This window comes from Etheostoma spectabile, chromosome 10 (assembly GCF_008692095.1).
Source record: "Etheostoma spectabile isolate EspeVRDwgs_2016 chromosome 10, UIUC_Espe_1.0, whole genome shotgun sequence".
NCBI lineage: Eukaryota > Metazoa > Chordata > Actinopteri > Perciformes > Percidae > Etheostoma > Etheostoma spectabile.
In genome coordinates, this window is record NC_045742.1 from 7599450 (window position 1) to 7611521 (window position 12072).

Genomic DNA, 12072 nt, shown 5'->3' on the forward strand with positions numbered 1-12072 from the left:
GGGGGGTAAAGTTTTTATTTTTGCTATATATATTTTCTTGTTTCCTATTTATTTGATTGTGTTTGTTTGTAACGTTTCACGGTGCTGTAGCCAAACTTTTTTCACTTTTATTGTTTGTTGTTGACGGCAGCACTGATGAAAAGTTGGGAGCTTTCCACTTCCGGGAAAATTCCACTAGATGCCTGGATGTCTTTTTGCCGATGTCTATTTCTTTCCGCTTTCTTTGTGTTGGAATTTTAAACTCCGGTGGATTTCTGAGGACTATGGTTAACAGCTCCTCAGTAAATCCAGACAGCTAGCTAGACTATCTGTCCAATCGGAGTTTTCTGTTGCACAACTAAAACAACTTTTGAATGTACACGTCCCACCAAAACAAGTTCCTTTCCGAGTTTTTTTTTCAGTGGCTCCGTGCAGTGCTTAGCGCCGCCCATGACGCTTGTGATTGGGTTAAAGAAATACCAATAAACAAGAGGATTCTCCCATCCCGGAATCCTGTGTGGACAAGCCAGACCCTCCTCCGCACACTGCGGAGGAGGGTCATTCACTGATAATGACGACGGTTTGTTTTAGGACTGGAACAATTAGCCTTGCAGTCACAAGACTGTTTGTGCCTCTGCTCCTAAAACAAGTGTCATTTATCCGGGTCAGATGAGCTTCCTCTGTGCAGGACCTTGTCTTCCTCAATTAGGCACAGACTGTGAAATGGTGTTTTGTTTACATGATGAATCTAAAAATAATAATAATTTTAAAGTACTATAATTATTCAACCAAAGATTTAACTTATATCTTTCTCACTCAGCTCATTTGTAAGGTTTAATGATGGTTTGAATTTTTCAAATCAAAAGATATCTGATTTTCTAATCAAACCTGCGTTTCCCCCCGCAACTTAAAAAGTGTATAAAAAGTCACCCACATCAGGCTTTCCCAGGATGCGTTCAGAGAATACAAATGCGCTTCAACTTTACAGACAGGCAACCATAGTAAACAGTAGCTGATCAAAACACAAAAGGCTTCAAAAATAGCTGGGGGCGGCCATCGTGTTGCAGCCCTCCATTGCACAACGGCGGAGAAAAACAATCCCAGCTCTAAAAAAGTGGCTGTGAAAAAAAGATCTACTGAAGAAAAACAACACATTCCTCCCAGATGAAATGTGGAGAAAGAAAAAAAAGAACTATACCATAATCCCATCGTTAGCGGGATGGCTATAGCTGGCTGGGAATTGTTTTTTTTTAAGTAATAAAAAAAAAGCTATGTTGGCAGGAGCGGAGGATTGGTCTGTGCGACCATGGGGACATTCCTCAGGATCCAAACAGGGGAGGAGGGAGAGGGGTTACTGTAGGGTGGGAGGCCTCTGACGGAGTCACACAGTGGAATGTTCCAGCTCGCGGGTCATGTACTGCTACAGTGTTCTGTTGCCAGAATAATTCACATGTATGCACACAAGGCATGCTGGGAACAGACTTCTGACATGCAGTGTTTGGAAAGTCTGCGCCACACAGAAAACACTGGAAGGCTAACGTGGTGACAGCCAGGAAAGCAAAAAGGCAAAATCTTGTTTGGAGAAGAGAACGGCATGTTCACATCAGGGTAGTTTTTGTTCAAGTTAACACTTTTATGTAAAGACACACCCGGTTTTTTTAGTCTCAGTCAAAAAGTCTGCTTTAACAGAGAGAACGGCTCCATATGGACCCCGTCAATTTGACTTTTTCGGTGTGAATGAAAGTCTAGAGTCAGATATGGACTTGATTCCTATAGAAAATGAAAACAAAACAACAGCATGTGACAGCCAAAATGTGGGCTGTAACTAATGAATACAGTAAAAAATTTAAAGTGTAAAAACTATCACAATTTCCTAATGCACTTGATTGTTTTGCAAGCAGTCCAGAACTCAAAGATATTACAGTTACTATGATACTATCAAGAAAACACAAGTGGAGAGATTAGTCAATCCCCTTTCACACCTCTGCTCACCTGACCAAATACTGTGAAACATAGGTGTGAATTTCATTTCATTCATTTTCATTTCATTTTTCATTTCCATTTGGAGCTTGTTACATTTCAAATTATGTAAATGTGTACACACCTTTAACAACCAACAGATCTTATCACTTTGTTAAATAGAAAAGTGATAAGCCCAACAAGTAATAAAACACAGACTTCAACTGAGGAAACTGTATGTGCCAGTCACAGTAAAAGCTGGATTTCAGACATTTAGTCTTTTTCGCACCAGATTTGCTTTAAAGAGAATAAAGTAATTAGAGCTGACGAGTGGTTGCGGGGCAGAGTTGCTGGTGGATTAGAAAAGCAGACGAATTTCACCAGCATTTGGCTGGCGGCTCCGTGTTAATTTTTACACCCCTGATTATGGCCGTTATGGAGCAGACACTGAGGAGTTGTCAGTGTTTTAATTTGCATTTGAAATTCGTGTGATTGGAATATCAAATTCTGAGTTGTTTTAATTAAGTAGCAGGAAAGAGTGGAGACACTAACCTCAGCTGGTGCTCTCGCAGGTTCGACAAGGCCTCCATCCCGTGGAGATACGAGTAGACAATCTCCAGGTCCTGAGGAACACAGGGAAAGGGTTAGACACAGAGGCTCAGAGCTACAACTTTAAAGCTACGACAATCAATATTTGTTATGCGAACAACACCTGAAATGATCATGACTCTTGTTATGATTCACTCGAATTAATCTCTTTCTGTCCGCAGTAGGCAGCAGGTTTCATTGAAAAAAAGCTCCAATAAACGTGCTATAAACCTCCTCAGCACCAAATGGCAGACAGACAAAATCGGTGAACACCTAATGAACATTGTGGAACATTTGGTTGCTGAACAGCAAGATATTTTGGATGTGTAAATAGACTGTTTGCTAACAACTTCACCATATCAACTTTTCGAGGTGAGTGTGTTGTATGTCAATGTTGTGTTTACATCATGTTGCAATGCCAATAAGGTGGCCAAAATATCTGATAATGAATGGTGAAATATAACTATAGTTTTAATGTGATAGCACAAAACTGTCATTAATCCTCGACAGGGCTGCCACTGAAGATTACTTTTATTATAGATAATTCTTAAATGGTATGAAACAAAGAAAAGCAGCAAATACTCATAATTTGTGAGGCTGAAAGCAATGAGAATTTGGCATATTAATTTGACAAATGATTTAAAGATCAATCATTTCTCAGAATTGTCATTTTCAGTCAATCAACGATCTGACTAACACTCCTACCCAATCCCAATGAGCAAAACATGTCAACAAAAAACAACTCAAACACACCCCAGCGATGATGATATTGTCGACGTAATGCTTAAAATACTGATTATTCATTCCACAGCAGACAAACTGGCTACTTATTCAACGGAAAAAACCTTTTACAAACACAGTGACACTGATTTGTGCAACGTAGCATTGGATTAGAGAGCAATAAAGCAACTCGCAGAGAAAAAATAAACAAACTACACTACACAACTATAAACTCCCCATTCAATTACTTCATCAAGTGACCCAGTGAGCGACTCTCCGATAGCTTGGCGGGAATCCAAGTCAGAGGTGAAACAAAGTGGCCCTCTCCGAGAGCTGGCAGCCAGTACAGCTACTGCACTGTCTATCGGTACACACTGGGACACTGACTGTGTGTGTGTGTGTGTGTGTGTGTGTGTGTTGCAGTGCTGGTTGCAGCTACTGGGATGCCTTTGCCGGCGGCAACTGAAGGTAGATGTGGTGACAGCAGAGTAGAGGGAAAACAGAGACTCTGTGTTAAGATCCCTCCACCCGCCGACAACCACACACACACACAAACACACCCACACAACACACACACACACACACAACACACACACACCCACACCACACACACACAAACACACACAACACAACACCACACACACCACACACACACACACACCCACACACACACAAAACACACAAACACACACACACAACACACACACACACACACAACACAGAATGGCAACCTTGTCTCTTGGTAATGTTTCTGAGAACAGCAATCATAAGGTTATTGAAATCTTGAAAAGCTGAATAACACTTTGTTTCTGCTGGTTTGGTGTCTCAGTGTCTGTCTCAGAGGAAAGAATCACTCCAGTGTTAGAAACCTTACTATGGTTCGTTTTAGCTGATTCAAGAAATAGAAAATATTTAATAGAAACATCTGTAACACAATCAAATCGATTTTTTTTCGTCCAACAACTTCCAAAAAAAACATTGATATTCAATTTAAGACCACTTATCATGAAACACTCAGCCCCTTTCTCCAAACTGTACCACTTGACTTAAAGCCAGATGAGTCCACGTCTGAAAAAAATGATTAATAATGTTTTTCACACCCTACAACAGATGCATGAAACTCAGCTGCACAGAAATAAACAACATCCTCCCACCAACCAGCAAAGAAGTAATGCACCCAAACCACTCTACCTGTTTGCTCAGTGTTGAACCGGAATTCAAAGGTTAAATTCAGATGTTCCTATTAGACCCAACAAGTAAAATATGCTTCAAAAAAACATGTAAGTCTCATAGTCAACAAATATGTGACACATTACTACAGACCATGAGTTAACATCCAAGCGGTGTTATAAAACTACACAACCGGCTCTTGGTCCTGATGTCAGCATAAACGCTTTTTGCTATTTGGGTTTGGTCTTTATGAAGCGGACACAGAAAGAAACTGTCCTCATGGTTGCCTGGTCCTGATGCATCCCACAGTGGACTGTTTTAAGGGACAAGTGAAGACACACTTGTTCAGGCTAATTTTTGGGTAACCTATGTCTTTTATTTACTGATCATTTTATCTGTTGTATTTGTGCTATTTCTATTCTTAGACTATTTTTCTACCACGTTTTATCGTGTATAAGTATTGTAAAGCACTTTGTGGCTCTGTCTGTGAAAAGCGCTGCATAAATACATTTTACTTACACAGTGATATCCTCACTAACCAAATCCTTATGCTCAAAGTGGCAGAGGTCAGTGAAACAGCACAGCCCAGGGTTGGAAAGAGGCAATGTGCAGACACATACTGCCACCTGCTGGGTAACCGAGGAACTGCAGCATCACCTGAGCACATTTTGGATATCGAGGTACAGTAAATGACAAGTGAGACATGTGTATGCTGAACTGTAAATACAAATTAAAATGTACTATTCATGTATAGAAGGTTAAAATGGATGCAAACTACAGGTCAGAGAGCAATAACCTCAATATGAAGGTGACCATTCAGGTTAACAGTAAATGTTTTAAACTGGGCAGGGGTAGAGCTGAAGGATGATGATAAATCAATTACTTGATAGGCTCAGAATTAACTGGCAACTATTTTGATATTGATTAATTTATTGATGAAGTCATATTTTGAAGCAAAGGTGCCAGAAATGTAACCATGTGCAGGTTTGGTCAGATAACCCATTCAATATAAAAGGTATCAAAAGTAGACCAAATGATTCATTGATTCATCAGAATAATAACAATTCACTTAGTAAAAGAGCCCTGACTTACATGTTTTTTTGGGTGCTACATACTTTAAGGAGTCTCAAACTATTCCAGGAACATTTTTTTTTAAACTCACTTCCGGCTTTCGTCAATCTCACTCAGAGACCTTGAAAACCTAAAGCTAATGTTTGACTGAAAAGGAAACAACTGTATACATATAGTACCTGAATACTATGTGATTACTCTTTCTCCGTTGAGTAGAGAAGGTGGAAAGAAACAACACACAGATCAACTCTGACTGTGGAGGGAAGAAATTCCCTAGGAGCAATAGCTGTGTCTATTAATCCAGACAGAAGGTCACCTCTAGGTGGCAGTACTGCTTTTTCCCCTTCCACGGTGACATCACAGTGAATAAAACAGCACCACTCAAACTCAGCCTCACAGGGAGAAATATGCAAAACCATCAATTGTGGCTTCAGTCTCAAATATTTTAGATTGACTGTATGGAAAGAATGTAAAGGACCCCATCTTTTCCACTCCCTGGGCCCTACATTTTCCGGTCGGATTTTCTTTTTCTGGCCTCCTTAAAGATGGAGCCAAACACAATCACCACAAAGTGCACAGGGGGAGGATACATGACGGTTTTAGGACATGGAGCTGATCATCAAATCACACACAAAAAACTTCACATTTGCACTGAGAGTTTCAGCGCTTTTTTTTTTCCATGTGATTGATTTGTTTCTAACAATTTCATGTTCAAAAAACAAAAGACCTAACATGGACTTTAATTATTCTCACAGCAGATGCTTTTTGGTGTGCTTTTGCCTCTTAGTAGAGATCAAAAGCGGAGGATGTTTGATCTATGCTTTCAACATCACTTAGCCTGCTTCATGTTCATTTACATATTAGGCTGAAAGCAGGGCCAACAGCCTCTCACAGAGCAGAAACAGGAAGGAGATCAGACCAGGAGCAGTGGGTAGCTATAACTAGGACATGCTGATGAAGGCTAGAGCCAAAATGCTGCTTATTGTGTGAGCTGAATAAAGACAAAGCTTGTTCATTTCAAAACAATAAATAAAAAAAACCTGCTGGCTTTTGGGGGGTAGCCAAACCTCCTAGGTTACACTAGTAACACCTAATCCCTCTTTCCTTTGCCAAACTAATCCTTCCAGGAATACAGGTGACCCCCATGGAGGGAAAAACATACCAAGACGCTGTTCTTAATAAAACCCTGTGCATACTTCAAAGCTGTTTGCGCTAAACGACAAATGACATTCCTGGCATACCAGTTACATACCGTCAACCATCTTTGTAAACTTCCCCAGTTACTTCCTTGATGCATATATATGTCATTGCTTTATACCTTTATGTGTGGGACGAATGGTAGCGGTGCAATGCAGCCAAACGGACGGAGGCATTTCCTCTCCTGGGTACAAATTAAACAATAACAGTCTTCCCTGTCTGGGGCCCAAACACACCGACTAAGACGTCCTCTATTTTCCACCCATTATGTTAAGCCCCAGAAGGAGAGGGTGCAGTGTTGGGCCCGGTGCCAGCTTGTTGAGTGGCAAAGCATTCAGGGGCCAAAGAGAGGTCAAGGAAGTTGTGATGTTTTTCCTGCATTGTGTTCATGGAGACTTACAAGAAAACAGAGGAGCCTAAGGGTGCAGTGAAAACAAATACAGTTTCATGTGAAAATATATCAAGAGTAAAAAGAAAAGATCAGTGACCTAAAGTGATAAAAAGAATGTTGCTTGTTTTGCTGCATACCGACTATTTGACATGTACGATGACACAAGGAAACAGGATTTATTTAAAAATTCGGTCAGCAGAGTGTGTTGTATATTTTCTTGACTTCAAATATTAAATCAAATATACAAAACAGTTGCCAATTAATTGTCTGTCAATCAACTAATTGTTGTAGCTCTAAATCTAAATTAAATGTAAAAAAAAAACTAAATTGCATCTGACATCAATTGACTGGTCTGAGTATAGCGAAAAATGCTTGTCACAATTTCCCAGAGGACGAGCTCACATTTTTAAAAATCACTTGTTATTCTAGATACATTCAAGACATTCAACTTTCAATAAAATAACCATGTCAAAAAGTTGCAAATCGTTACGTTTCCACAAATGCTTGAACTGATAAATCGTCTACTAATCAAAAGGTTGGCGGCTCAATCCCGCCACCATCAGTGTTTGAATGTGTGTGTGAATGGGTCAATGACAAGCGAATTGTTGAGCTCTCTGTCCGGTAAGGTAGAAAGGTGCTATGTGAATGCAGTCCATTTACCATAGCTGTGATTTCGAGTAATTCAGCACCCCTGGATCACCCTAAACTATGCTTAAGAAGCACCTCCGCTTTTCTTATCTTTTAACACCACAGTGTCTGTTTGCCAGATAGGAAGCTTTCCTCTAGTTGAGTCCTTTCACTGTGGAACAAATGGTCAATCCATTTATTCATTCGGCTCTGGCTGAGTGCAGATAGCAGACCTCTGCATGCATCTATCACCCACAGTAGACACACATTACAGAAAGGGGCTGCAACCTTTCATAAACAATGGGACACTGTGGGAGAGATAAACAAAAAAAGTCTCAGGTAGGGTGGTAAAGGACATTTCGGATGACCTAAACGGCTTTTGCATCTAATGGATCATCAGACACTGATATTTCAACACATCCATGAATTTAGTTCCAATCAATACAAACTACAAATTTCAAGTTTAATGTCTACTGTTGTAAACCACTGTAAAAAAAAAACTGAACAGAAATGAGTATTGGCACCTTTTTATAGAGCAGTGACTCAGAATATAAAGACTTATCTTGAATTGTGTGTCAAGGGACCGATGAGCGTGAGGTTACACTTTTATATGGTGTAGGAATGACCGATTAAGTGGTATAACCTCATAAAACCAGACAGAAGCTGGCTGCTTCAGTTATACGTTGCCCTCACCGAGTCACCCGGCAGAGCAAATCAATGACGGGGTCTCCTTTGTTGACAAAATCAACATCTTCAGCCGTCTGCATTTGTACATGCTAAACCCTGCATTTGTCGAGGGAATCCTTCAATTAAGTGATCCCAATGACGTGTTTGTTACTCCATGGCCGAGCTGCAAGACATGTTGTACTTTCACCTAACAAAGTCTATTATCAGTGGAGGTTTTTAATCTGCATTAATAAAAAAAAGGGCTTGGGTGGGCAATGCACTGTAGACAGTGTCTTTACACACAGGATGTAACACTGCACAAAGTGCTATAAAAAGACAATACACTGTGTAATATAAAATGATTAAATACTGATTAATGGACCAATTGTTTCACATCTAGTTGCCATGTAAAAGTGAGACTACAGAGTGGTATAAATCCAAATCAGTTTTAATACAATTTATATAGGGCTACAATGAACATTTGTATCACTGTCTATTAAAATCCCCATACAAGTAAATTCAAAGAGTATGTCTGCCAATTCTACTGCTATTCTTATTAAGCCAACCGGGAGATAAACAGAGACAGGGGAAGAGAAACCAGGGTGACTGCCTACTGTGAGGCATATGAATTCCGTCAGCACTGCCTGGAAACTTATCTGAATGTGTTTTCACACTGAGTAGCATCTCACTGGCAAATTGTGAAATTTGGCAAACGAATCCTTCCTTCAGAAGAGCAGGCCTGTGCTCTGACGTGTGTTCGTTCAAATAGAACGAGCTGTAGAGCCTGACACACTTTACATCATCAGCTACGTTTTAAATCCTTGTAAGCTAACAACAACTTTCCCTGGTGTGTAACTAAATGGGAACTAAGGGTGGGAATCACCAGACGACTCCCGATATGATATCATCACCCTACTTAGGCCACAATACGATATTATTGCGATTTTAAACATATTGCAATATTCTGACATATATTGCAATTCATTACTTTTTTCCCCAACCTGTAATTTTTTCCAATTTCAAATTATATCCCCAAAAGGAAACTTTGTCATCGGTTTGATCTAAAAATACATTTCTCTGTTTGTTTATATCATTTCAATTGTATTGCTGTGAAATGGGATTGTCAAGCCGACAAACTGACCAACACATACATAATAAGAGATCGATACTTGGCGCCTGTGTATTGATACAGTATTGCCACTGAAAATATAGCGATACTATGCTGTATCGATTTTTCCCCCCACCCCAAATGGGAACTTGACAGTGGAACACGGAAGTGCCGATAAATTGCACAGATCATCACTTGTGACTCAAAATAATGCAAATAAACATCACATTAAAACTGCAGTATTGACGACTGCAGTTTCCAGTTTGCAAGAGGCTGCATTCGGGGGAACAAGCTGTGTCTTTCTACCAGTCGGCTCGTTACACCATCCCTGTCTAAGATGCTTACGACCTTGATCCCTGGCAGTCAGAGACGGAATGGCCGTTTTAATCACGGCACTTTGCGCGGGGAGGATTTGTTGTCTTGTGTTTCAGAAAATAGCTGCGAAAAGCACAAATTAATCCCTCGTGACTTGGGAGCCCGGACGACCTAGTTTTATAACAATTGCTCTCTTGTCACCGCGGGGGGAGCTTTTCACGCCATACCCTCACCCTTTGAACTTAACTGTGGCCGCTTCAAGGTTGGAATCAAACAATGAGGACGTGGTATGCAAAAACAGCTCATTAGGGTGACATAACCACGATTAAAGAAATCCAATGATAATTTCTGTCTGAACTACAACATGTGTGGACGTGTGGATTTTCTATATTACTTTCTCATTCATTGGTTTGCAAAAAAGGACATTCTAATGCCTAACAATTTTTAATTCTAAAGCAAATGACGTTATTTCGGTTGAACCAAATGTAGTCTCTTGTAATTAGGGAAAATAATCTATTTTATTAATTTTTGTGCAGCCCCACAGCACAGCATTCCCTTTTGAAGGATCTGACCTTTACCAGGTTTGCTTTTCCACGCCGACCCCTCAGTCAGTGATGCGTTGGTATTCCTGGATCCTGTTACCGTGACAGCGCAGGGGCCATCTTGTGTGTCAGGCCGGGGTGAGGCATGCATTCCTCAGATGACACTGGCTAGATAATGTCTCAGTGTCCACACCAATAGACACACACACACGGCCAAAGGAGGCCATCTCATTCGTGCCTTCCACCCCCTACTGCTCCCTAACCTATGGAAGGTACTGTATGGCATACCAAGTGGGGGAGCCATCTGGCTCGACTGATTAGGACCGGGCATCTTGGGGCCTGCTGGGACACTACCGGCCTTACAACATACTAGGGCTGCAACTAACAACTTTTTCCATCATCCACTAATGTGCTAATTATCCTCTGGATAAAACAAACAATTGTTTTGTCTATTTGTCTATTTGATTAGTTGATCGAAAAGAAGAATTGGCAACTATTTTGATAATTGATTAATGGATTAAGGAATTTTCAAGCAAAATTGCCAAAACTTCCTATTTACTACCTTCTCAGTTGTGAAAATGTGAGGCTTTTGTTTGTCTCATGTGAAGGTAAATATGTTGGTGTTGGTTAGACAAAACAACCGAAGATGTCACCTGTGGAAAATTGCAATTTTGGCTATTTTCTGACATTTCATTTCTGACATTTCAAAAATGTAATCAAATTAAACCATAAGGAATATAATTGTTAGTCACAGCCATAATTTACCTGGAAATAGATCAAAGCACACTGTCCCTCCAGTCTTACCGGGGTTCATTAGTCGAACTGCTAAATGTCATTTCCATTTAAAGCAACCACAAAGGCACTTTTCAGTTTCTACATTCCCCACACTAGACTTTACTGTGGATTTGCATTGTATGAAATGTCAGTGTCATCAATGTCTGGCTGTCTAATAAAGACCATATGGCTGCATCAGGGACTTAATAACAATTTAAATTCAGTGTTTGGGCATAATGAAGTGGACAGAGCTGCTGAATGAGGTAAACAGCCTGTAGCCGCGTAACGAGGTAAACAGACCACTGGGAGTCAGACAGCTAGTGTTGAAGGTTGGAAGGTCATGTTGCCTACGGTGCAGTATCTGCTAATGGCAATATATTGCATTATATTGTCTGTTCAGCACAAACGCCGCAGCATGTCTGTATCAGTGTGCCAAGTGGGACTGAGGAGGACCGCCCCCCTGAAGCAGACAAAACAGCAGCGACTGCAGTTTATTGCAAATGTGCACAACATTCATCATACACCTCAGGGACAGCAGTATGATGTTCCCAATGGGTGCCACTGTGTGGATGTCTCTGTTTGTGTTCATATGTGTGCATTCCCTTGCCTTTGTTTGTACATTCCCTCTGTTAACAGGGTGGCCGGCAGCTGTCCTTGAATCTGTATTGACAGAGAGTGTGGGATCTGCTGGGTATTTTTATCCATTAGCCTGTGTGAGAGAGCAGGTGGAGGCTTTGTGGGCTACAACAAGGTCACACAGTGACGAGCGCCGCTACGCCGCTATCTGTGGCTAACGCCGAGGTCTGAGCAACCGTTTTACAAAGACACAGCATGTGATGATAGCAAAGGATTTCACTGGCTCATTTTTAAAAAACATGAGCTTGAGTTAACCCTTCAAAAGACCTAACAAATAAAAAGGATCCAGACAGAGTATCCATGTCATCAAACCTGGAATTATGCTGCTT